The sequence below is a fragment of the Pogoniulus pusillus genome, chromosome 4, assembly GCF_015220805.1.
Source record: "Pogoniulus pusillus isolate bPogPus1 chromosome 4, bPogPus1.pri, whole genome shotgun sequence".
In the NCBI taxonomy this organism is placed as follows: Eukaryota; Metazoa; Chordata; class Aves; order Piciformes; family Lybiidae; genus Pogoniulus; species Pogoniulus pusillus.
Window position 1 is genome coordinate 30,989,889 of NC_087267.1, and position 27,167 is coordinate 31,017,055.

The 27,167-nt window shown below is 44.9% G+C and overlaps 1 long non-coding RNA gene across 1 annotated transcript in view; it reads left to right on the forward strand.

The window, feature by feature from the left end:
• The first annotated feature begins 3,396 nt into the window (after positions 1 to 3,396).
• The window catches only part of LOC135175130 (uncharacterized), a 38,676-nt gene continuing 14,905 nt past the window's right edge, over positions 3,397 to 27,167 (forward strand). Inside the window, exon 1 of the long non-coding RNA XR_010302257.1 lies at positions 3,397 to 3,578. This is a non-coding gene — a long non-coding RNA (uncharacterized LOC135175130). The remainder of the gene's footprint in view (positions 3,579 to 27,167) is intronic.

The following is a 27,167-nucleotide window of genomic DNA, read 5'->3' on the forward strand; positions in this document are numbered from 1 at the left end:
CAAAGTAGTCTGTGCCCTGTTTTGGTAACAAAGGTCCAGGATATGGAGAGGGGGAGCAAAATAACCTGACCCATCATTTAAGTACATGAAACTACATTCATCTCTCTCCTTGGTTTCCTTTGCAGGGAAAATGTTTTACCACCAAAGGAAGACACTCCTGACTGGTGAAAAACGATGATGAAATCTGCTTGCATTTCTGGTCCCCAAGCCATTGTACTGAAATCCCTGGGCATGTTGTGACTATCATTCAGGGCAATCTTCTGGAATGTACCATGCTGCCCAGTGCCACCACTGGGAAACATCTACTTAAGGTAAGTGGTGAGACATCTTTCAGTGTGATACTGTGATACTGTAACATCAATGTCTTTCTTATACTGTGGCACCTAGAATTGAACGTGGTACTCAAGCTGTGGCCTCACCACGGCCAAGTACAGGAATGTGATCATTCCTCTACCTCTGCTGGACACACTGATTTTGATACAGGCCAGGATGCTATTTGCCCTCTTGGCCACCTGGGCACACTGCTGGCTCATGTTCAGCCATCCGTCCACCAGCTTCCCCAGATCCTTTTCCACAGGGCTGCTTTCAGCCACTCTTCCCCAAGCCTGTAGTGTTGCTTGGGTTTGTTGTTACCAAAGTTGTTCTGTCAGTGAGAATTTTGCTTGGAAAATATTGCTAGTGGAGACTCTGGGTTTATTGTAGGCAAAATAGAACAAACATAGAATAATTAATTTGCTGAACAAATCCTATATATCTTTATGGACAGTAAAATTGCTAGTAAAATGAGAACCACATTAAAATGTGAAAATGGCTAATGGAAAAGAATGAGTGCTTTAATAAAGCAGAGGTTTACTGCACTGAAGAAATATTTATATCATTAAACTTTAGCAAAGATGGACCATATTACTTTCAAAAATTATTCTCCAGTCAACTAGAGGATTGCAGTCTAGTTCTCTTGCCAACTAACCTGGAACATAAACATAGTACATTTTGTGTCCCCGGGTACATCCTAGGGTTGGCAGCAGTGCAGCCCATCTGGGAAGGCAGGGTAAGAACAGGCAGCCCCTGCTGCTTGCACATTGCTCCACTACCCTACAACTGAGCTATTGCTAGAAACTATGGACTGGCTAATGCAAACTGGTGAGTTAATACATTTTTTTTATGGTCTATTTTCATTCTTTTTCTCACTGACCTGCAATATAACATCAGGAAGTCCTCCCTTGGTTCTTTCTGTGGCTCCTTTACATCCCATTAGGGCTCATGACCTACAATCCTGGACCAAAGGCTCTCATAGATAGGTAGTGCCCAGTCAAAGGTGTATCCCATGGAAAGCTGAATGCTTATGGTATCTGTGGAAGTTTCAAGCCAGGCTCCAAGTCTGCAGGGCTGAGTCTGGCTTTCCCTCTGCCTTCCTGCTTCATTCCCCCCACTCCATTTCTTTTGCATGTCCTACATTGGTTAAATTCCACATTATGCAGAAGAATCTTGACCACTGATAGTAACAGTGAGGATACAACCAGTATGTTAATAATGTGCAAGGGAGTAATTTGAGGTAGATCCAGGACCAGAGCTAGAAAAGTACAATAATTTCTTACTTGTGAGATCCTTTTCCCTTGAGGTTGTGCACCAATGTTTTGAATATTAACTAATCCTATTAAAATAACTAAATCCATAATTGTTCTAGAAGTCTGGATATAATTTTTCAGTGTGCCTGCAACAATGGCAGACCTCAGACACTTGTACCAAATAAAGCACTTTGCAATATATGAGAACAGCCATCAGCACATAAGCTGTGATTCCATCATCAGATAAATATTTATTTATGCTCATTATGCTCATCAGGCTTGCAGGAAAGTCAACCATTAAAGTTAAAGTGAGCTGATGCTGTTGTTTCTACAAACTAGGAACAGAACAGACTGAAGGCAAGTGTCCTGGTAGGGTATAAATCCTGCCAGGCTGGTTTAACCCTTGCTGCCTCCTCCTGTTGTGGGTCTGGGAGTGAGTCAGATGAGCAAACAATAAGGGTTCGGCCCCAGCAAAGCCTTGTGAGCTAGGGGGCTTGGCACCACATGTCAGGCCTCAGCAAGACCTTTGACACTGTCCCCCACAGCAAACTGCTGGCTAAGCTGTCAGCCCATGGCTTGGATGGTAACACTGTGCTGGGTTAGGAACTGGCTGGAGGGCCGGACCCAGAGAGTGGTGGTGAATGGTGCCACATCCAGCTGGCAGCTGTCACTAGTGGTGTCCCTCAGGGATCTGTGCTGGGCCCCATCCTCTTTAACATTTTCATAGATGATCTGGATGAGGGCATGGAGTCAGTCATCAGCAAGTTTGCAGATGACACCAAGCTGGGGGCAGATGTGGCTGGGTTGGAGGGCAGAAGGGCTCTGCAGCGGGACCTTGACCGCCTGGACAGATGGGCAGAGTCCAATGGGATGGGGTTCAATAGCTCCAAGTGCAGGGTGCTGCACTTTGGCCACAACAACCCCATGCAGAGATACAGGCTGGGGTCGGAGTGCCTGGAGAGCAGCCAGACAGAGAGGGATCTGGGGGTGCTGATTGATACCCACCTGAACATGAGCCAGCAGTGTGCCCAGGTGGCCAAGAGAGCCAGTGGCATCCTGGCCTGCATCAGGAATGGTGTGGTCAGCAGGAGCAGGGAGGTCATTCTGCCCCTGTACTCTGCACTGGTTAGACCACACCTCGAGTGCTGTGTTCAGTTCTGGGCCCCCCAGTTTAGGAGGGACATTGAGATGCTTGAGCGTGTCCAGAGAAGGGCGACGAGGCTGTTGAGAGGCCTTGAGCACAGCCCTACGAGGAGAGGCTGAGGGAGCTGGGATTGTTTAGCCTGGAGAAGAGGAGGCTCAGGGGTGACCTTATTGCTGTCTACAACTACCTGAGGGGTGGTTGTGGCCAGGAGGAGGTTGCTCTCTTCTCTCAGGTGGCCAGCACCAGAACGAGAGGACACAGCCTCAGGCTGCACCAGGGGAGATTTAGGCTGGAGGTGAGGAGAAAGTTCTTCCCTGAGAGAGTCATTGGACACTGGAATGGGCTGCCTGGGGAGGTGGTGGAGTCGCCATCCCTGGAGCTGTTCAAGGCAAGATTGGATGTGGCACTTGGTGCCATGGTGTAGCCTTGAGCTCTGTGGTAAAGGGTTGGACTTTATGATCTGTGAGGTCTCTTCCAATCCTAATAATACTGTGATAATGTGATACTGTGAGGTGTCTTGTGCTGCCCTCATCGTGCATGCATGATCCAAGGAGGCAGGAAGCTTTGAATTCATTGGCCAGAACCATGGTGCTAGTGCCTATTGGCCAGTCTGGTTTTCAAAATGAAGTATATAAAGGGGGACGATTTAGAAACCAGGCCTTTCTGCATCCAGCTTGTCTGCATTGGCCATCCTGCCTCTCCTCATCTGTGGCTCGTTAAAGGCAGCCACGTGTTGCAGCTGACACTAGTGGCTTTAGCAGCAACTCCTTTCCCCTCTGCCTGAAGTATTTGTATTTTACCCTGGGATCATCATTGTGAATTTGAAAGCGTCTTTCGTACAGGAGACTTACTCAGGGGCCAAAAGAGCGGTGAGTACATGTGCTGGAGTGAATGCCAAGACTCCAAAAGCATAGTTAGAATTGTTCCTGTTCTTGCATTTCTGTTGTCCAAGTTCTGATTGTTTAAACTCTTTAATTCTGTGCAGTTGCTTCCTGTCGACTGAACATCCAAAGAATCTCAGGGAATTCCCTTGGGGGTTTTTTATATTAATAATAAAAATAATACTTATACAGAAATTAATATTCATATTAATTTCTGATACAGCAAGAGAGTAGGGGCTGGGGAATCAGATTGAAACTGGTTTTGCCTGCTGTGACAGCCACTGAGCAGCAGCAGGTGTTGCCCCAAGCACTGATGCTCAGCTGATAGCTCTTAAGGCAGCTTGGCCACTTCCAGGGTGCTGCATTTTTTTCTGTACTCGTGGTTGCCCTGGGGAAAATCTTAATGCTTCAGCCCAGCTTTGTAGCTGTGAGTAGAAGCCTGACTTCCTCATCTGCTCCTTAGAAGTGCATTTCCCCAGGGATGCAAGTATGGCCCTGCTAATCACCTGTACTTCCTTAATCTATGCTGGGAAAGATTTTGTGGCATCACAGGCTGTCGTTTAAGGGGGGGGGTTACAAATCATCAGATGACCATAGAATTTGCAATACAGAGGCATTCGGGGAGTGTGTTGGGATTGCTGCCCAAGAGGGAGCTGACTGCTGCAAAATGGGGAAGGCAGTCCTGTGACTTTTGGGTTGGATGTAGCATTTGGTGACATGGTTTAGCTGATGTTGTGGTGTTGTAGGCTGGACTCGGAGGTCTTTTCCAGCCTCAATGATTCTGTGACTTGCCTCTGAGGTGGTATAGTACTTCCTTTGAACTAATGTGGTTTGGTTTTGAAGGAAAGATCAGCATTTTGGATTGAAAGACCACTTTTCTGAAGAAGATCTTCTGTATAGAGTGAATACACCAAATGGTCTCTATGGGAGCTGGGAAATATTGACACACACGTTTCCAGCAATCAGTACAGAAAAGTTCAAACAGAAAATCCCTTTCTGATAAGCTCTTCCATCCCATTTTGTGCTTTAGAAATAGTTAGACATCTCTGATTCATGATGCAGGGAGACCCACAGATGTAATCTACCTTGACCTTAGCAAGGCTTTTGACACTGTCTTGCATAACATCCTTGTGAGCATGCTCAGAAAGTGTGGTCTAGAAGAACGGACAGGTGGATTAGGAACTGGCTACACAGTGGAGTGCAAAGAATGGTGGTTAATGGTACTAAGTCCAGCTGGAGATCTGTAAATAGTGGAGATCCCCAGGGACCAGTGCTGGGTCCAGTCCTGTTCAACATTGTTATCAGTGACACTGATGAGGAGACAGAGAGTCTGCTTAGCAAGTTTGGTGATGATACTGAACTGGGAGGCTTGTCAAGACTTGGACAGAGTGGAGAGCTGGGCAAAGAGGAACCTAATGAGGTTCAACAAGGATAAGTGCAGAGTCCTGCACCTGGGAAGGAATAACAGACTGCACCAGTACAGGTTAGGTGATCTGCTGGAGAGCAGCTCCATGGAGAAGGACCTGGAAGTCGTGTTGAACAAGAAGTTATCCACAGGACAGCAATGTGTTCTCATGGCTAAGAAGGCCAATGAGATCCTGAGGTGCCTTAAGAAGAGTATGTCCAGCAGATCATGAGAGGTTCTCCTCCCCCTCTACTCTGCTCTGGTATTCCATGCCCCACCTGGAATATTGCATCCAGTTCTGGGCTCCCCAGCTCAAGAGGGACAGGGATCTACTTGAAGGAGTCCAACAGAGGACTACAAGGATGGTTAAGGGACTAGAGCACTGCCTGAGGAGGAAAGGCTGAGAGACCTGGTCCTTTTTAGTCTGGAGAAGACTGAGAGGGGATCTAATAAATATATGAGGGCTGTGTGTCAAGAAGGAAGAGACAGCCTCTTCTCACTTGCATTCTGTGATAGAACAAGGGGCAATGGGTGTAAACTACAGCAGAGGAAGTTCCACCTCAACATGAGGAGGAACTTCTTTACTGTAAGGGTCATGGAGCACTGGAACAGGCTCCCCAGGGAGCTTGTGGAGTCTCCTTCTCTGGAGACTTTCAAGACCTGTCTGGATGCATTTCTTTGTGACCTGTGCTAGATTATTTGGTCCTGCTCTGGTATGGGAGTTGGACTTCAAGATCTCCAGAGGTCCCTTCCAATCATGTGGTCTGGCTTTAAACCCAGTGATGGCTTAGAGGCTATATAGATTTCTTTGTTACTGGTGGCAGCTATCACAGGAGATGCTGGTATGACATTAGTTTGCATGATGGTTGGGTGTGAAGCACCTTGATTATGAGTTCTGGGAAGACTTAAGAGCTGCTGTGGATACTTCTGCTCTGTTTTCTCCCTTTCACTGTGCTGGAGCATTGAGATTTGTACTTTGTTGCCTCCTCTCTTTGATATATTTGTGTTACTGCTGAGACAGTGAAGGGCTTTGGAGGGAAACTGGAATGTTGTGGGTTCTTGATCCTTCTTTGCTATCACTTAGGCTCTTCGGTTATTCTGTTCTCCTGCTCTTCTCTGGAGAAATGGTAATGATGGTGCTAAGAAAAATAAATCTGTGATAATGGAAAGGGTTGGGGGTTACAGCAGTGGTGGAAAAAAAAGCACTCCAGCTTTGCCTTTACTCTCTGTCTTAAAAACTGCCACAACTCAATAATAGGGATCTAGCTGCATTTTATCCCTTGTAGCTGAATGTATATCTAGACTTAAAAACCAATGAAAGCCTAGAGTGCATGCATAAGGAGTCTCCAATGTAACAGAAGTCTAGAACATTTATTCATGCTTTAAGTTTGAAAGGTTGGTCAACCCCTATATTTTATTTCCTAAGATAAGCATTGTGCAGCACAGCTGAGCTTTTGCTGGAACACAGTTTTTAATCATAACTGACAAGATAATAATTTTCCCAATTTAGGATCATGTATACCTCCCTTTCATGGCAGTCACCTCTGTGTGCCTCTGCTGCTGTGTCTCATTTAAAAGGAGGCGCTGCTGCCAGTGAGTCAGCCATGCAGCACACTCTGCTTCTCTGTCAAGGAGAGTAGCTCTCCACACTCTCAGTTCTGTGTTCCAAGTGAAAGAAACAATCTTCGGGGCAAGCTGAAAGAAGACATTATTTTATTCTGAGATAAAACCAGGAGTGAGTCCCCATGTGGAAGGCAAGTCTCATAGCCACAGAACAAATAACCCAAAAGCTATCTTTCAGCATGTGTCTTTTCATAGAATCATAGAATAGTAAGGGCTGGAAGGGACCTCAAGGATTATCTAGCTTCAACCCCCCTGCCACGGGCAGACATACCTCACACTTGATCAGGTTGCTCAGAGCCCTATCCAGCATGGCCTTTAAAAACTTCCAGGGATGAGTCTCCCACCACCTCCCTGGGCAACCTGGTCCAGGTCTCATCACCCTTATGGTGCAGATTTGTTCCTAACATCCAATTTGAATCTACCCACTTCAGTTTTGTTCCATTCCCCTTAGTCCTGTCACTAGCTGACATCCTAAAATGTCTCTCACCAGCTTTCTTGTAGCCCACTTCAGATACTGGAAGGCCATAATAAAGTCTCCTTGGAGCTTTTGCCTTTCCAGACTGAACAGCCCTAACTCTCTAAGTCTTTTCCAGATGGTTGGGTTTTTCCTCTGTCTCTCTCCAGCAGTCTAGGATGTGAACCTAAGGGAAGAGAAATGTGCTCACTGATGAGGCTAGAGCCAAAATGCTGACCTGTGTTACCACTGTGCTTGGCTTGCACAAGAGGACAGATGGATGGGGTTGTATGGCCCTGGTCCACCCACAACACTTTTATCCCCTTTACTCACACTGTGCCACCACTGCCGTCCTGGCCTGTGGAAATCAGACAGGAGCAGAGTAAGGAGTAAAGCTTGTGATGAATTGGGAAAGCAGAGGCAGAAGGAAAGATCTCCAGCCACAAAAGGAAGATGGAGAGCCAAGAGTTGGGCATATGCCATGGAAATGTGAACCAGGGCCAAGAAATCACAACAAATATTGTTTCCTGAGGATTAAAATAAACAAAACCCAAAATCACAATAAAACCCACAATAAAAACCCCCACAAACACCAAACACAAAAAAACCAAACCAACCAAACAAAAGTAACCCCCCAAAAAGTATTCTTAATACCAATATGCCACTTAGGGAGCTATTAGTTGCCTGCCATGGATGGGTGAATGATGGAAAGGGTCCTTTAGATATCTAAAACTTGCTGGAAATCAAGGTTTTTCTCTGTGGATCTTTAAACAGAAGGAGGCTGCCCACAGTTTAAAGAAATCCTCCAGGCCTCCAAGGCATGAGTATGGTCAGAGGAAGCAGATCAGACCATCACATCAGGCCTCTGCTAAAGGCAGCAGGTAGAGAGGTGGCAAGATCCTTTTGGGATGGGCATTGAGCAGTGACTTCAGGGAGGCTCTCTTCATGCTTATGCATTTGAGGAACTTTAAAGAACTGTGGAGGAAAGTTACCAAGAGAACTGACTCCGAGCAGTTTTCAGCTCTGTCATTTAAGGTCAAGAAAAAAAAATGGAACTAATATTGTCTCAAATCTCTAAGATGTCAGTAAATAAATGATGTGGTTTTCAGAACTGCAAAGCATCTCCTATCTTCTGCTGACTTCAGCTGGAGCACTGGGTGCTCAGCACTTCTGGAAATAAAATCATTTGTTTGCCAAGTCTCAGAAGGAAAAGCTGAGAAGGCTGACTTGAAGTTCTTGTTCTTGCAAATATGAATATGAAGTGGGATATAAAAATATGAAATGAATATGAATTGAAGCAGAATACCAAACTTAAATCAGTAGTGTTCCCTCAGGAAGATAGTTATTTGGAAGAAAAGGAAAAGTGCAAATAAAGACAAATTTGTAAATGCCATAGGGAAGGAGGAAGGATGGGACTTGCTTGGCATTATTATTATTTCCTGTCTTGAAGCTGGTCTACCTCTGCCTTCACTTGGTGGGATTTGTAGTAATTCTGCTTTGAACTAATTGCTTCTAGCCCTGGGGGTTGCAATGAAAATGTAGGCAGTGCTAATGCCTTAACTGTTAATTAAAATGATAGCAAAGCAGTTGACAAGGGCACTAAAATGTCAAACAGTGGAGATAACAGAGTATGAAAAATGCAGCAGTCCTGGGCAGTGAAGGGGCAGAGGTGGGTGGGCACAGATGCCAGAGGCAAAGGTCTCCTCCATGGAGCTTGGGCTGTCTTCACCCATGACATCTGCAAAAAGACCTCCAGCAGCCTGCTCTTCACAGCACAGGTGAGATGAGAGCTGCACAGTGCTCCTCACCATTTTCTGTGATCTCTTTCCATGAAGAGTTACAGTCAGTAGGTTAAAAGAAAGATCTTAAGCAAAGTGAAAAAGTATGTGTGTGTATATATATGTATTAGCAGAGAAGGGGGTGTTGTGGAGGCAGGAATTAATGTGTGGCAGAGTCGGGAATTTCATACAAAAATAGTTATTTTATTTTCCCAAAAACCCACCCCCAAAACTATATATACAAAGATTGATTTAGTTTAATTAGCAGATTGAGTTGCTTGAGAATTATCTGCAGGGTTACCATCAATAATCTGACTGTTTTGGAAGTCAGAAGTTGGAAAAGGCTTTAGCTATTAATTAATAGTGGTTTTCTTACTAATAAAGTTGAGCCAAAATAAGTCACGGTCAGGCTGCCTCGTGCGGTCTGCCTCTGTCCTTCCCTTTTCAGCAGTCGCAGGTGGATGGTTAGAGGTCGTTAGGCTTGCAAAGTGTGTCAGTGGCTGTGGCAGTTCTGTGAAGCTTTCTGTATTCAGCTTAGGCGAGCGAAGGAGTGTGGGGGGGGAAGAAGTCTCAAGCAGGCACAAACGTCCAGGCAGGGACGAACCCCAAGGCGGGAACCCCCAGAGGCAGGAAGACCCCAATATTTATACCCTCGCTAGACAAAGGGCAGAGTCACCACACCTTGGGTGCGAAAAGGCACAGCCAATCCCAGCCTGATCCCAGCGCGGGCACCGCACGGGGCACTCCTCATGCGGGCAGGACCCCTTTGCTCACCCCCTTCACACCTGCGGGGCAGGCGAGGGGGGGAACCAGGCAGCTTTCCCCCTCCCATTCAAGCCACAGAGAGAGAGGAATTTAGGGGTACACAGGACTCCAGGACAGGGGTTTAAAAAAAAAAAAAGTTTACATATATAAAAATATATATTTAGTATAGAAGGGGGGTAAAAAAGTATTTCACAGAAATGGACATATTCCACATTATTTTTTTCTGTGTTGTATTCCATTGGAAAACAAAATCCCTTGATCAGTTAAGCTGAAATATTTGTGATCCACTCCTCCTCAACTTCAATGACCATGTAATTGGGGAAAACTTAAAATGGGATATGAGAGAGGTAAACCTCACAGTATCATCAGGGTTGGAAGAGACCTCACAGATCATCAAGTCCAACCCTTTACCACAGAGCTCAAGGCTAGACCATGGCACCAAGTGCCACGTCCAATCCTGCCTTGAACAGCTCCAGGGATGGCGACTCCACCACCTCCCCGGGCAGCCCATTCCAGTGTCCAATGACTCTCTCAGTGAAGAACTTTCTCCTCACCTCCAGCCTAAATCTCCCCTGGCACAGCCTGAGGCTGTGTCCTCTCGTTCTGGTGCTGGCCACCTGAGAGAAGAGAGCAACCTCCTCCTGGCCACAACCACCCCTCAGGTAGTTGTAGACAGCAATGAGGTCCCCCCTGAGCCTCCTCTTCTCCAGGCTAAACAATCCCAGCTCCCTCAGCCTCTCCTCTTAGGGCTTGTGCAAGCTAGTGCCAAAAGAGTAAAAAGAGTAAGAAATATCAAAATATAATTTATCTTATGTGATGCCCACTGGGAAAGTCAGAGATTAATGGATGGTGAAGTGAAATCACTTTGTCCTGACTGACATAAAACATTAAGTTCAAGGATGCTTGATGCATTGATTCTTTGGTTCTAATTTGGAATGGATAGAAAGTGCCAAAATGAGAGATCTTCCTACAATGCAAAAATGTTAGGACATTTTTTTTTACCATTTCTTCAAAGGTATAATGTTTTATTTTGCTAAACAGTAATTAATTTTAATTTAAACATCCCAATAGAAAAAATATTTGTATAGATATTAGTTGCAATAAAGGATTTCATAGTAATAATCTTCTACAAAGCATCATTTGGAATCATTTTATTATACAGTTTGCCTAGCAAAAAGTTACATCATGCAGAAGTGAGAAAAGCCTAAACGCACTGTTCTGATGAGAAGAGAGGAAAATAAGATTCAAAGCCTGAAGAGGATGGTGAGGCTCTAGTGGGGGAAAAAAAGCACCAAAAAGCTGAAGAAGAATCACAGATAATGCAGTTGTGATGATCTGTGATGAACTTGTACAGAGTTTGCTCGTTAATGCATTGCAAAAAGCTTTACAAAGGGAGGCTGATATCAGTGTTACAGGCAAGGGAGGAGGAATGGAGCACAGTAAGTGACTCTCCTTAGCCCACCGTGCAAGCCAAAAGCAGATCCCAGACTCATCAGACACTGTTGAGCGTACATTTACAAGACAAGGTCCTTTTCTTCTGTGATATGACACAGTCCAGAATGTTTTTTTTCAATCTGCACCCCAACACACGACATGAGTCAGAGTGAGGAAAAACAGTGATTCATCATATGGACTTTTTTCCTGCAATCAAGCTATGTGTGTGTTAATTTTTCTGCATACCTGTTTGGCAGCGTGTTTTGGAGCCTCAACACATACCTAACAGATAAACCATATTCACACTTATTCCTTGTCCTGGATTACTATCTGAAGTGATTCCCTGTCTGCTGCTTGGTTACCTGTATGATCACTGAGCTGTAAATACCAAAGTGCCAGCTTTAGCTGCTGTCAAGGGAAGAGAGGTTTAATGAATTGGAGAACTTGATGCAATAATACTGTAAATTTAGGTACAGGAGGGACCACTGTGGTATTAGCTGACCTAATTGTTAGTTGACACAATTTCCTTCAGTACCAGCAACACAAAAAAATGCTCTTGCTCTGATCACCAGGAGGTCACTAACTTGCAGCTGAACCAAAGAGCATCTTTTGGAGTAAGGCTGCTTGACACTGCCCTCAAAGATGCCATGCTGTTCTGTTTCCAGCACTTGAAGGATTTTGGACTTTGGAAGCCTTGATTCTCAGCTTTGTTTAGGTTTCTTATAAACCTCCAGATCAAAGCCAGCTTTGGAAATACATTTGCATTTCTGTCCTCTGTAATACAGAGTAAGGTGCCTAGCCCAGAATTACATCATGTGAAAATTGTTGTCATTTCTTTAAAAAAAAAAAAGTCATGTGTGTATTTCAGTTTTGGTCATCTATGTAGAATCATCTTCTAAGCTGAAAGTGCTCTCACGAAATGTGCCAGCACTTTGTTTTTTGCAATATGTAAGTCAACAGATCATCTCCTGCCTCCCACTTTCCCTCCGGGACCTCACAGATGGGGGCTGTGGCAGCCAGGCAATCCCAGACATCTGCCTTCTAAGCAGGGAATTGAAGATGCTCCACTTTGCATAACCTTTGCTTTAGGGTCAGTTTTATTTATTTACTTTGGTTGGTTTGTTTATTTACAGGGTTGTCCTTCTGGGGCACTGCTTGTGTTTAAACCTCCCACTTTGGAATATATTCAGGGTTTGTTTTTTTGTTGTGAACATACTGTTTAGCAAAAGTATCACAGTATCATCAGGGTTGGAAGAGACCTCACAGATCATCAAGTCCAACCCTTTACCACAGAGCTCAAGGCTACACCATGGCACCAAGTGCCACGTCCAACCTTGCCTTGAACAGCTCCAGGGACGGTGACTCCACCACCTCCCCGGGCAGCCCATTCCAGTGTCCAATGACTCTCTCAGTGAAGAACTTTCTCCTCACCTCAAGCCTAAATTTCCCCTGGTGCAGCCTGAGGCTGTGTCCTCTTGTTCTGGTGCTGGCCACCTGAGAGAAGAGAGCAACCTCCTCCTGGCCACAACCACCCCTCAGGTAGTTGTAGACAGCAATAAGGTCACCCCTGAGCCTCCTCTTCTCCAGGCTAACCAATCCCAGCTCCCTCAGCCTCTCCTCGTAGGGCTGTTCTCGAGGCCTCTCACCAGCCTTGTTGCCCTTCTCTGGACACGCTCAAGCATCTCAATGTCCCTCCTAAACTGGGGGGCCCAGAACTGAACACAGTACTCAAGGTGTGGCCTAACCAGTGCAGAGTACAGGGGCAGAATGACCTCCCTGCTCCTGCTGACCACACCATTCCTGATGCAGGCCAGGATGCCATTGGCTCTCTTGGCCACCTGGGCACACTGCTGGCTCATGTTCAGGTGGGTATCAATCAGTACCCCCAGATCCCTCTCTGTCTGGCTGCTCTCCAGGCACTCCGACCCCAGCCTGTATCTCTGCATGGGGTTGTTGTGGCCAAAGTGCAGCACCCTGCACTTGGAGCTATTGAACCCCATCCCATTGGACTCTACCCATCTGTCCAGTTGCTCAGCAAAACTTTCCCATCCTGCTATGCTTTTTGTTCTATTTCTTAGTGTTATGGGGTATCACATGATGTGTATTTTCATGGGATTAATATCAGTGTGGCATTCTATAGCCCTAATGTATCTCAGCTCATTAAGTACATTAATTCATTTGGTATGAGTGTCTTTTACCTTCTACTCAGAAGATGTACCCATTTGTGTATCATCATTTGTAGGCATTTGTCAACCCTAGAGCACAGAAAAACTCTCTTGCTATTTAAAATCCCCCTTAATAGCTCTTTTTCCTACATGCTAATATCTTCCAGGTACATCTGCTTATGATGTGCCCACTCTATAAAGCAAGCTGAACGCTCTGCCTTGGTACCAGGCTGCCACTAATTGTTTTTATGTGTGTCTCAACAGTTCCTATTTCCAGTATCTGTTTTGAAACACAATATTGGTTCATTTGTTTCCCGTGTCACAAACGTTGCTTTGCAAGTTTATTGAGATAATGTTTCTCCTAAGAGCTTTGTCCTGCTGTTATCTTTGTGCCTTTTGTTTAAATGATAGGAGTGTCATCCTTTCATAATGCGAATTGCTCTGATTGCAAATAGAGGAATTTGTCCCTTGTGCTGAATATATTTGGGTCTTATTGTGTTTGCTGTCTTGGTTATAGCTTCTGAACCTAGCTGTGTTCACCCTGGGTTCTGGCTTTGTTTTTCCTTAGATGCTCATCAGCACTGCTGCTGCCTGCTATCCCTTGCGTTTAGGAGTCACATCAGAGCTTTCCTTCTGTGACAATTCAAGTCAAGTTCCTTTCTGAAAGTGCCTTTCTTATGCCCAGCTGATCTGTAATACCCAAAATGCTTTTAGTCCTACTTAGTCCATATGGTAATACAGCTCAAATTGTATGTGTCACTCTGCCATGTCTAATGGCTTACTTGCTTTGGCTTTCCACGAGCAGGTGTGCTGGGGAACCCATGGGAGTGCAGAGACTTAAATGAGATTTTTTTTTCTTAAGGTAACATAAAAAACCTCACTACTTCTTTGGATGCTTAAATAACTCTCAGAATCTGTCCTCTGACATCAGCTCTTCTCATTGAAATGCTTCTGAAAATGTACTTACTGCACACACAAGGTTTTTAAACTGTGACATTTCTCTCTTCTGCCTTTTGGAGGCCCAGAGAGCTCCCAGTCGTCTTTGCAGCTACTCTGTCATCTGCAGCTTTGAAGTAAGCAGTTTAGAGGGCCTTGTTGGTACCTTTTTATCAAAGGCTGACCTGACTCTAGAGCGGCAGATAGAAGGGGCTCACAAAGAGCTTGTCAGATGCTGCAGTTCTCTTCCTTCCTGTAAGCACTACCTGTGTTGCTCTGTTCCACTTTTAGCACCTGGTCTCAAGGAAATTGCATCCTTCAAGACCACAAGGAACTGTCTTTGTCATGTGCAATTCTCTTCATGCACAGTTGTGGGGCTTCAGCAAGCTTTCCCTGCACTCACTGTGTCCACTGCACTAGAAAATACTGTCTAGACAAGTACTTGCTTTGGATTTAAAGATCTCTGCTGACAAGGCTGTTATTGTATCAGAGGTATGTGTTTCCAATTATTTTCACCCAAAGATTTACACATGTTGTCTTTCCTGAGGCTGTAGCAGTGCTGTCAGAGGAAATTTCTGGTGCTGAGGCCAAGAGCAAGGTATTGACAGAGCTGAGTGATCACTTTGCTCCAGGGATGTAACTGGCTCTCGGTCTTAGCACTCTGCTCATTGTTTTCATCAAGCTCAAGAAAAAAATACTCTTGTCTTCCAGCATCCTCTGTTTGAAGGCTTCCCCTAGGAGCAGCTCATGTTATCCCCTCAGAGGGTACCTTAGCTCCTCCAGAGATTTGACTCAAGCCAATCTCCCCCCCACTCTGGAGATAACTGTGGGCAGAAGTTCTGTGTTTTCTCTCTCATGACTTTCACTAGCTGGTCTGATAGGTTTTGCTTTTGGGAAATATAAGGAGCCAAGGAGAAAAACTCTTCAAGTCCATGCAGAAGAAGATCATGTTCTCCCTTAGCCTTACATCACATCATTTTTTAAATGGAATTTCTTTAAACTCTCATTAATACACCATGGGTTTGGGGAAATTTTTGGAAACTTGTTGTAATTTTTCCTGTCATTTTAAAAGCACTGAATCAGAGATTTAGCTAAACATAAACTGTAGTAGTCTACCAACTAAATTTGAGCTGTCAGAAGGTGTAGCTCTGTGTGACTCACCTCTGCTCATCAGACTGGGGCTAGGAGCAGATTTTCTCAGAAATACATGTAATGTTTTGGGTATGGTTTTCCACATCCCAGGTTATTGACAAAGGTAATGAATAGTACTGCCCTAGACAATATTCGTGTCAGAGTCTATGAAACATGTGTGGTTGAAGCTGTTGTGAGTGCTGGTTAGAGCAGTTGTGGAGAGGAGCTAGTGGCTTTTGAAGGTCTGTATGTTCAAGTCTACATTTAGATTAATAAGTGAGAATTAGTGACAGACTGGGTGCTGTGCCACCTTGGAAGGATGGTGCAACTGTGGTGGAGAGCAGCAGTTGTTGCAGGATGGCATGCTCCAAAGTTGCAAGGTACAAAGAAGAACAATTGAGTGAGTGTTGCTATGATGGTTTGGGTGTTCCCTGCACCACCACCCCCACACTTTAGAAATCACCCAGACTAGTCTCAGTTGGCTCTGGGAATATAAATGAAGCTATTTATTTACAGCTAGCACAATACACAAGCAGATATTTACAGTATATACAGTTATAGATAGAAATATACAATGTAAAAGGTAATACAGGAACACAGCTCCCCTCCCAGAAACCTGAGTCCCCAGGAGGGGCTCTCAACCACCCCTGCGCCTTCCCCCTGTCCCTCTCAACCTTACTCCAGTCCTAAAGAAGAATAGAGGTTCAGCCAAGAGGTTAAGAAGCAAAGGTGAGTGGAAGCTGAGGTTAGGGAGCTGCAGCTCAGTCAGAAGCCCAAAGCAGAGTGTGACAAAATGGCAAGAGTGTTATCTAATGTTTACTTTTCTTCAGCAAGACTCTGAGGGGAGCAGACATCACCATTGCTTTCCCTTCACAGCCTATGATCTATTTTTTTCCCACCAAAACATTCTACCCTGCTTCAAACTAGCACAGTTGCCCTTCCTGTTCAAATTGTCAAGCAAAATGTGACAGTGCCCCATAGCAGAGGCTGCTCTTTTCCTTTCCTTGCAGTAACATTCAGCATGGGGTTTTTTTTCCAATATGTGGTTCAGTCAAGTGGGCACCAAGACCCTGGGTGGCTGCTGGCTCTGATGCTGCCTGCAAGTGCTTCTGCCTGGGGCTTTCTGATCCTGTCACCAGCCTGGCCCATCCCTCCAGACCTCAGCAAGAAATGACAAGAATCATTGCACAAGATATATCCCTCGATGGGCACATGGGATGGAGGCAGCCTCAGTGTCACATGAATCAGCCTCCCATGTCAGAGAAGGTCTCTTAATTTAGGTGTACTGGGCTCCAGTTCTTTCAGACCTTCATCCTTGTGCCCATTCTCTGTGGGCATCGAAGAGCCGTTTTCTTTGTTGCTGTCTCTCTGATGCCCCCCTGTGAGTTCCCACAGGTGACTGACAGCACTGCTGCGGCACCAGCAGGTAAAGAGGAGCTGTGTCACGATGCAAAAGATTTCCACAGCGTGAGCAGACAAGCAATATAAATTGCTTTACAAACCTCATTGCCAGCACTGTGCTCTAGGGCTTGGCCCAGATGTGATGCTTGTATTGTAGAGGTGTTGCTGAAATTATTTTGGAATCAAGGCCCTGGATATGTCCCACCTTAGTTAGGGTTAAAATTGCACTCATTTTATTATTATATTCTGCTCATTTAAGTGATGGGTCTTAGTACTGAATGGCTCTCTTGTGTGGTGGTTTGGGTGTTACCTGTCCCCCCCCCACACACTTCGGAAATCACCCAAACTAGACTCAGCTGGCTCTGGAAATTTGAATGAAGCTTATATTTACAGCTAGCACACTATACAAGCAGATATTTACAGTATCTACAGTTATATACAGAAATATACAAGGTAAAAGATAATACAGAAACACAACTCCCCTCCCAGAAACCTGAGTCCCCAGGAGGGGCTCCCAATTGCCCTTCTACCATTTCCCACTCCCCTACCTTACCCCAGATGTTGCCTTTACCCCAAGGAAGAATGGAGGTTTGGCCAGGGGGTTAGGAAGCAAAGTGGATTAATTGGAGAGATGGAGGGTGAGGTTAGAGAGAAATGCAGCCTAGAGCTCAGGCAGTGCTCGAACTGCCTCATCTATGTTTGGATTCTTGTTCTTATACATCTCAGCAAGCCTATGAGTGAAGTAGACATCACCATTGTTTATCTTTCACAGCCTGTGACTTAATCTTTGTCACCAAAACATTCTAGCTAGCTTCAAACTAACACATCTTGCTAACCACTGAGACAAGAGGTGATAATTTCCTTTTCAAAGTGAATTTTTAATGCTATCCCACAAAGGATACAGTGGGATTGCTAGCATAAATGCCCTTAATCACTGTTTGAAGTGGAAGCATGGCAGCTGTCAGATGTCTACCTTGTTTGGCTCACCTTGTCTTAAGCTGCTGTTCTCTTGCTGCGCTTTCAGACAGGTTAATAGTGAAGCTACAGAGCAAGCCATGGAGAGAAAGAAATCACACTTTATTATATTATTTATTAATTATATTTATTATGATATCCCCTAGCAGTGGAGGCGCAGAATGGGTTCCTGCTGGGTGTGCTAGTTCGAAGCAAGCTAGAACGTTTTGGTGAGAACAACTAGATCACAGGCTGTGAAAGGAAAACAGTGGTGATGTCTGCTTCCCTCACTGTCTTGCTGAGAAGTATGGGAAGAAGAAATGAAAACATTAGATAACACTCTTGCCATTTTTTCTCTCACTCAGGCTTGGGCTGCTGACTGAGCTGCATCTCTCTAACACACCTTTCCATTTGGCCTAACCCACCTTTGCTTCTTAACCTTTTGACCGAACCTTTGTTCTTCTTTAGGACTGGGGTAAGGTTGAGAGGGGCAGGGGAAGGTGCAGGGGTGGTTGAGAGCCCCTCCTGGGGACTCAGGTTTCTGGGAGGGGAGTTGTGTTCCTGTATTACTTTTTACCTTGTATATTTCTGTCTATAACTGTATATACTGTAAATATCTGCTTGTATATTGTGCTAGCTGTAAATAAATAGCTTCATTTGTATTTCCAGAGCCAGCTGAGACTAGTCTGGGTGATTTCTAAAGTGTGGGGGGGTGGGGAACACCCAAACCATCACACTGGGGAAGGCACTCTGCAGACACAGTGGAAAGGCAAGCCCTGCCCTGCCCCAAGCTGCTTGAACATTAAGCAAAAAATATTACAAGAACAGAGACTAGACCAGTGTCTTAAAGCTCTACTTGCTTTCTGCAACAGGAAAAACGTGAAAATCAAAGATTATTGCCTGACAGATGTTTCTATAAAGCAAGAAAATGAGCAAGGAGAAAATCAGTCTTGCATGAAGACCAGAATTTCCCTTTGGATGATCAACTTCTGCTTCACCAGAAAGATTTCCATGTCCCTTGCCACCCTCCTAGCTGGCAGTCTCTGAGCTTTCTGTGAGCAGTTTCTTGATGCCAGTGAGTGATTGGGAAACCTCTACAACACACATGCACATTCAACCTCCTCTGCCTCCCACGGGGAAACTGCTTCCAAGGGGTCATTTCTATACTCAACAAAAACAGCTTCCCCATGGCCTCTGCAAGGCTATGTGTCAGAATTGCTCCAAATGTTTTATTAATGGGGAAATGTATACCTGCAATGTCATGCTCAGGTCCAAAGCCAGCTCTCAGCCTCTCTCTGCCAGCACCTTATGTAAGGGTGAATCATGCCCTGAGCAGCTGAAGCTCTCGGATGCTATTTTCTTCTCAATAGCAGTTCATGTGAGCTAGGTTCTGATTTTGGAGCTGAAACTACTTATTTCATCCCCCAGAATTTCTGTGGCCAGTAGGGAAAAGGCAGTAGTGCAGATTTCTGTTTCATGGTTAGAAAAGAAGCAAGCTTCATGTAGTAGTGCACATATATTGTTTAAACATTTATCACTTAGCTCTTTCTCAGAACAGGTTCTCATCAATTTATCATGCATCTTATGTTCTGCTACCTACATTCTCTTACATGAGATCTCAGGAAGGTGGAGGAAAACAGCTTTGGATATCTCCCTCTGCTTCTTCTGTCCACCTTGGCAACCAGGCAGTGTGCTGCATTGGCAGGGGGCATGCAATTGTGCCCATGGAGTTGGAGCTAGCCAGTGCCCTGCTGTGGGACTGAACAACTGCAGCAGTGGTATCTCTTGTTCAGCCAGGAAATCAGAGCATCCATCAAATGTTGCAAGCTACTCTTCTGGCTCTGGGTTCAGAGCCTGGGATGGTGTGCAAAAGCCTGGCTGACCCCTGGCCATAGAAAGGCCCTCAGCTACCCTTCTCTACTCTTCATGGTTAACCACTTGCTTCCAGGTAGCATAGGGACAATGGACATTCAGAAAGCCAGCAAGAAAGAATGTTGTCCCTCAACGGCATGTGGACAGAGGGTGGTGGAACCCTGTCCCCATGATGATGTGGGGGCACCTGGAATGTGGAATTCTTCCCATACCAATTATCCCATAGGGCTTCATGCTGCATCAAATATCAGCTTTGAAGGTTTAAGAGCAGACTAGCTGCTACCCCCCAACCACACAGGAGCTGTTCCTTTACAATGTATGTTTTATTTATAGATTAACATTAGCATTTGCAAGAGGAATGACTTGGTCTGAGTTATCACTTTCTATTAACCTGAAATTACTGAGTGTCTGAAATTTGTGAGGAATCCCAGTGAGCAGAAAGCAATAGAAAAATGTTCCTTTCCTTGAAGCACAGAGAATAAACAACCTCCTCCCTTTGGAGAGTTGTGCAAAACCATGGAAATGTCAAATGAGAATGCCAGGCAGTAGCCTTTTTAAGGAATCACAATCATTATCCATGTTTTCATTTAACATGTGTACATTTCTTAATATGTATTGTATATCATGTATGTTATCAGATTCCTATTTGCCATCAATAGCTGATTTTAGACAATACAGAATGACAGATCCTGCAGCTGCCTTCTGTGTTACAGCCTTTGCTCCTATGTTTCCCTCCAGCAACAGTACAGGAGTCCTGGGGTTTTGTTTGAACGGGCTTTGGGAAGCCTGAGGGCAAAAGAAAAAGAAACCCCTTTCATCTGTGCAGGGATGAGGATGGGAATATGGGGAACTGCAATGGCTCCCTTGTCCCGTTGCAGTGGGGCCAGCACTACTCCCATCGCCCTAGTAGGGGATCTCTGTGTTGGCTTGCAAGCAGCTTGGCACACATGATACACAAGAAGATGCCTGAATTGTAGGTGTCCTAATCTAATTGCCTGGGTCCTTGATTCATCCCACCTGGGTGTTAGGTGCCCCACTCAGAGGTGGCTGAATAGTCTAGGTGGGCTGAGCTTCTTACCTGTCTTAGTGATAAATTCACTGAGTAGCTCACAAGAGATGTCTAATGCATTTTTTAGGTGTCTAAATGACAGAATGTGAGGCTTTAGGCTGTGAGGACAGTGGACCTCCTACCTTCAGGGTAACCCCTGCAATTACACAGAAAGCCACTTGCTGTCCCTGAGCCCAAAAATTGGTGCAAGGCAAGCGAAGGAAGCTTACTTTTGTCATTTAACCTCCACATCTGAACCGAAACATTTTTAGTGCCTCATTTTCAAGCATTCTTCTTTTTCGTTCCTTCAGATCAGGAATAATCACTTGCATTTATGTAGCAACTTTCAGGCAGACAAAATCCAAAATCTGTTAAAGATCTGAGATAGCTATTTATATTGCATTTTATTTAATCCCTGTGCTCTGGTTAGGGACAAATCAGTATCAATCAATTCCTTCTGTGCTTATGAACTTTCATGATCTGTGACTGACAACTTCAATAATCTTCATTGTGAAGCCTGGGCAGCATCCACAGTGGCACCTAAATGGTCCCCAGGAGCTGTAATTAAAATTAAGCTGCCCACGAGTTGCTTTGATTACAGCAGGGCAGGCCAGCTTAACCTTCAATTTATGCTGAGTTTAAAGATGGTTCATACAGAGAACCTGTATGACAGAGAGATCTGAATTAGTTGTGCTGATTCTCTGGTTTTATTTTACTATCTGATTAGGATTACAAATGAAATCACAGTCACCTTTGCAAAAGCTTTGTTGTGAATGCCAAGTTCCAGCAGGCTGCTGTGAGTACCTGTGGGCTTTCTACCCATTTTCCAGCACAAGGGATGTGCTTGGTCATCTGCAGGAGGTGGTCTGTCACACACCCACTGCCAATTTGTTGCTGTCTGCAGACACAAAGCTTCTGATCTGACCACATAACTGATGTGTGTGTACTGAGCACAAACAACCCTGGCAAACCCCAGCTGAACCTGATCCACCCTTTCCTGCTGTTTCTCAGAAATTATGAAGGCTTTTGATGTTCCTTGTTTTCCAGCTGCATGGGAATAGGCTTTTAATTAGCTTTGACTATGTCTGGAAAAGTAATCAGAAAATGCAGTTTCCTAAGTAAGGTTGTTTTCTAACTTCTGGTTCCAGAAAAAATAGCTTCACTTAGGGCATTTAGCATAAATCAAGCTGGGTGTTTCTTGTGTAGTTTGAAAAGCCAGAACTGAGAGGTGGTGAATGTATTTCAGCAAGGCTGTGATTTTGTTACAGGCACTTCTAGAAAATATCAAAATAGAGATATGAATCCTTCTCCCTCACAGGAAATTTACCAAACCCACTAGTACCAGTAGATTGGCATGTATCATACTTTGTATTCTTGTGGAACTTTTAACAGATGTTTCTTTCTTTTTCTTTCCTAAAAGCCTGTATCATATCACTGACCAAACAACAGTCTCCCTCACACTGTATTATTTCTGTCTGTTGGCAAAGTATACTTTGAGAATTTCTTCAGCTGGCTGTTTCTGTTGTCATAGTTTAACCCCAGCTGGCTGCTCATCCCAACATGCCTCTTGCTTACTCTCCCTGAGTGATGGGAGAAGAGAATGAGAAAAGTGAAAGAGAAAATGCATGGGTTGAGTTAACGACAGTTTAATAGGTAAAGCAGAAGCTAGGCACACAAGCAAAGCAAAACAAGGAACTCATTCACCACTTCCCATCTGCAGGCAGGTGCTCAGTCATCTCCAGTAAAGCAGGGCTCTGTCACATGTGTTGGTTAAACACCATCACTCCAAAAGTCTTAAATTCCTCCTTCTTCCCTCAGCTTTAAATGTTGAGCATGTATGAAATATCCCTTGGGACACTGGGGTGTGTTGGGGTCAGCTGTCCCAGATGTGCCCCCTCCCAACATCTGCTCCCCTCTGCAGAAAAGACCTTGACTCTGTGTAAGCACTGCTCTGCAATAATGAAAATGTGTCTGAATTATTATTACTATATGCAGCACAGCAGAGCCTCACACTGGCTGCTATAAAGAGGATTAACTCTCTCCTGAGACTAAATAACAACCCACCCTTTTAGAGGGGCAAAGACATGGCATGTACTTTTGCTGCACCTGTGATAGATCCAGCCTGTCTTTTTCATTGGAATCTTTTAATGCAATACAGACAAAACCCAACTGTGCCCTTTTATTGCCAGTGCCTTAGACCATGTTTATGTTGCTCCCACCTTTTTTGGATCCAGGGTACTGCTGTCTCCAGAGACCATCTCACAAGGGCAAAACTGTCCCTCACACCTCTTTGTGAGGCAGCAGTCAGGTGTCCTGACTTGGCTAAACAGAGAAGGGGAAATCTGCATCCCTCTTTGCATCTACAAAGTGTTTGGGGGTAGAGAGAGAGATATCTGTCCAGAGAGTAAGGGCGCCCTGTGAGCAGATGGCAGCACCAGCACAAGCTTGATGGTGCACAGGACTCTTCTTGAGGATAAGAGATTATGGCCAAGCCCAGATTATTCCTTCCATGCATTTTTTAAACTTAAACTCCTTAAACGAATGTCTTTTCAAGACAGTACTCTGGCCAGTTCAAGTTGTTAATATGATAATTTCTGCTGTTCTTCTGTTCAGATGAGTAATTACTTCCCATCTCCTGTTAGGTCCAGCAGCCAAGCAGTTCCATCAAACACCAGCTTAAAATGTCTGCCACGATGATGGCAGAACCCTGGGTGTTTCGGCAGGCAGCCTTTAGAGACTTCAAGCTTAAAATTCCTCTCCCTTGTCAGCTACAGGCTTTGAGCTCTTTCAGTGGGAGCCCCAGTGCTGTTGAGAAAATAGGTCTTACTCTGAAAAGGTTGTTCAGGACCTTGCCAGATATTTGTCTTGTCCTGCACTGTCTTCTAGGTGTTTAGGAAGGCTTTGTGCCTGATGCCTGAGCTTTATTTCTTCATTTCCACAAACTATTAAACTGTCAATCTTCATATTGCTAGTGAAATCTGATTAAAATGTTTCAAATTGCCATTACAAATTGAATCTTCTCTCATGTGTCTCCTGTGCTATGAATCCTATTTTTATTAACACTGCAATACTCCAGGTCTGCAATTAAAGTCAGATGGGTTAGTATAGCAATTAGTCCTTGAAGTAATTTTATCTCCAATGCTTTGATGCTGTTTAATATTTGGTGAGTTAATGAGAGTTCTGTTCCTGGCTCTGCCTTGTTGTGATATCATTACAAATGGAAACTGGTCTAAGTGGGAAGGGGTTTGGTCCAAGTTATCTGCAGCAGTTGAAGATTGTCTTTGGGCAGTGGTTATAAATGCAAGAAATGAGAAGGGCCAGGCTTTACCTTCCTTTCAGAGTCTGGGACATGTGCTCATCATCACAGTCTGTCAATGGCTGCATCTCTAGGGGGGGGAGACAGTGGCAGGAGAGAAAAGATGTGAAGGAAGGGGCTGATAGCGCCTGGCTGTGCCTAGTTCTTGTGGTACCTCAAACATCTCTGTAGAGCAGAGGAACCAGAGCTTGTCTTTGCTTTAGATGTATGTGAACTCTCAAGGGCATTTCTCAGTGATTGGCTACAATCCTGCACCTTCTGGGACCACCCTACCTGCATACACACCTCTCTGCTAAGTCCTCATCTGTGGCAGCTTGGACCATGTCTCCTTTCTAGGACAGCTTCTTGAGAAAGTTCCCTTCAGCACTGACTTGACCTCTAGAAACCTTAGCCACAAAGTCACACCTGATTGGCAAACACATCTCAAAGATGGTCTTAAGCAAGACTGACTGGGGAGGAGAAGCAAGAACCACAGCGTCAAACTAGGTTTGAAGGTGTGAATTATTCTCAAAGGCAAATACATCACTAGTACCGTCAAGAGTTTGAAGAGGGGGACAGCTGTGAGGCACTCTCCCTGCTTGTATCCCGGTCTTGTGTTGGCTCAGGGAGAATAGGAAATTGGCTTAGGATCTTCACAGGTGTACTGGTTGGAAAGGACTTCTGGAAATGGCTAGCCCAGCCTCAAGAACAAGGCACTGTCAACTTTTCCTATACCTGGGCCTGTTTAGCCTGGAGAAGAGGAGGCTCAGGGGTGATCTTATTACTGTCTACAACTACCTGAAGGGGCATTGTAGCCAGGTGGGGGGTGGCCTCTTCTCCCAGGCAACCAGCAATAGAACAAGGGGACACAGTCTCAAGTTGTGCCAAGGTAGGTATAGGCTGGATGTTAGGAGGAAGTTCTTCCCAGAGAGAGTGATTGGCATTGGAATGGGCTGCCCAGGGAGGTGGTGGAGGCACCGTCCCTGGGGGTCTTCAAGAAAAGCCTGGATGAGGCACTTAGTGCCATGGTCTAGTTGATGGGTTAGGGCTGGGTGCTAGGTTGGACTGGATGATCTTGGAGGTCTCTTCCAACCTGGTTGATTCTATGATTCTATGAATCTTGAGGACCTCCATGGACCTTTCTTCCACAGCTACTCTGAGCAGCCTTTCCTTCACTGGAATGTAGCCTTACTATGCATGATCTGCTGAGCAGCAGGCTTTGGTGTATCCTCTGCCATGAGTAAGCAGCTTGCACTGCTGCCAGAGTGGAGATGAGGATTAGTCCATGGAGGGATTTTGCTTCACTGCTTTGAATACTGAGCCACAATTGGGTTTGGTTGCTAAGACATTGTGTATCACTGTTGGGAAACACATCTCCTAGAGATGGCCTGGAGATACTGGCTCTGCTATTTTTCCCCTCTTAATATCAGTAGAAGATAAAAGCTGCAATGGTTACCATTAATTAGCTGAATATCTCTCTTGTGCAGGTAGGTTAAATTTTAATTTACCACCTGCTGTGACAGTGAAATGTCAAGAAGAGAGCCAAGGTAGATGTGGGAGGTCAGTGAACAGTTCAGGTCCATTTGAAATCTTTTGTTTTCATAATTCCAATTAATAAGTCTGTTTTCATGGCTGCTTTTTAATGAATCCCTTATAGGGCTTTTAAGGCATTGTCAGTGTGCAGCTGATAGGCTGATGTTAACTTCTAAGGGCTAGATTATCAAGTGTGACAGCTCTTACACAAAGAAAATGGGAGAACCAAACTGTCATGGAGGGCCTGTAGGCCTGAAAAGAGGCTTATTTATGCCTTGCCTGGACATGTTTTTCTGCCAGGACCCTTGGTTGTAAACCAGTTGTGTAAGCCCACACACACCCAGCTTGTGTCTCCCTGGGGCCAATCCATGTGGTCCCCGTATTTGGGAGAGTCCAGGCAAGTAGCTTCTGTCTACTGTGGTAAGGTTTGGCTTACTGCCAACCTGATTGGTCATTCTAGTGGCCAAAGAGGCCATTAATCTCAGCCCACAGTCAATAAAGAGGGGTGCACAGCTAGACATGTGCTCTCTCTGACCCTACCTGCAGCTCAGCTCAGACCCACACTGCAGCGCCCTGCTGCTCTGACTCGCCTGCAAGGCTCAGACACAGCTCTGATCTTGCAGCACTCGGAGGCTTAGACCTCATGCTTTGATTCATTCACAGCTTACCTGCCTGCAGAGCTTACCTTTCTTGCAGAGCTCATTTAAGCCTGAATGCACATTTATATATATAAGGAGCCTATAGCCTCCTAAGCCAGCTGTGCACATCTGCAAGCTATCGTGCTACCAGGACCAAATTCTGCATTGATTTACCTATGGAGCTCAGACTCCTAGCAGACACACACATGGCCTGAACCCGTGAAGAACTGTGCCAGAGACAGCACGGACATTCTTCTCCTGCTCCTGAAATCCTGCCAGCTGATAAGCCTTGGACACAGCATCCAGAAGAAGACAGCAGCATCAAAGGCAGAGATCATCCTTTGCCAGGAGAACAAAAGTCAGAGAAAAGCCAATATTTCCCCAGAGACTGGGAAGATTTATCATCTCCCCTCAAGCCGGGAAGATTCCAGCCTCAAAGAGTCCACAGGCAGATCCCTGAAGTCTGAGCACTAGCCATAGGCTGTGACACAGCCCTGGAGGGTGATTAATAATTAATAACACTTGTGAGTAAAGCTTCAATACCTCTGTAATACAAGTTACCTCTGCTGTAGAGCAGAAGGAATTTCAGCCCACCCTGCTGGGCAAATAGCATAAAGATCCCAAGCAGCATTAAGCCACAGGGAAAACTCCTCTCTCTGCTTACAGTTTGAATGTTTGCTAGTTAAATAACAAATTCCCTGCACATATTTTATCCTAAACTGTTTTCATAACCGTGCACTGAACTGAATATTAATATACAGTGGTTGGGGGTGGCGAGAGTTCAAAATATTAAATTTAATAAATGATATTTTTCTATAAAATATATATCACCTCAAATTGATTTCTCACCTCCGCCACATAGGTGTAGGTACTGAGAACTCCCTCCAAAACACAAACAAAGCAACAGAATTAAGTCAGTTGGCTTTGAGAAGCAGATTTGAGTAAAGAAAGAGAAGAGATAGTAGTTTGTGATAAAATAGTTTCAAAGAAGAAATAGTTCAGGAGAATCGTCAGCTCCTTGCAGCAAATTATGTTATCATGCAACTGCAAATTCTGCCAGTGTGTAGGCAGGCTGGAAATTGCAGCAGTTTGGATAAATTCCAACTCTTCAGTGAACTCACAAGAAAGAAGCACAGAGAAGAAAT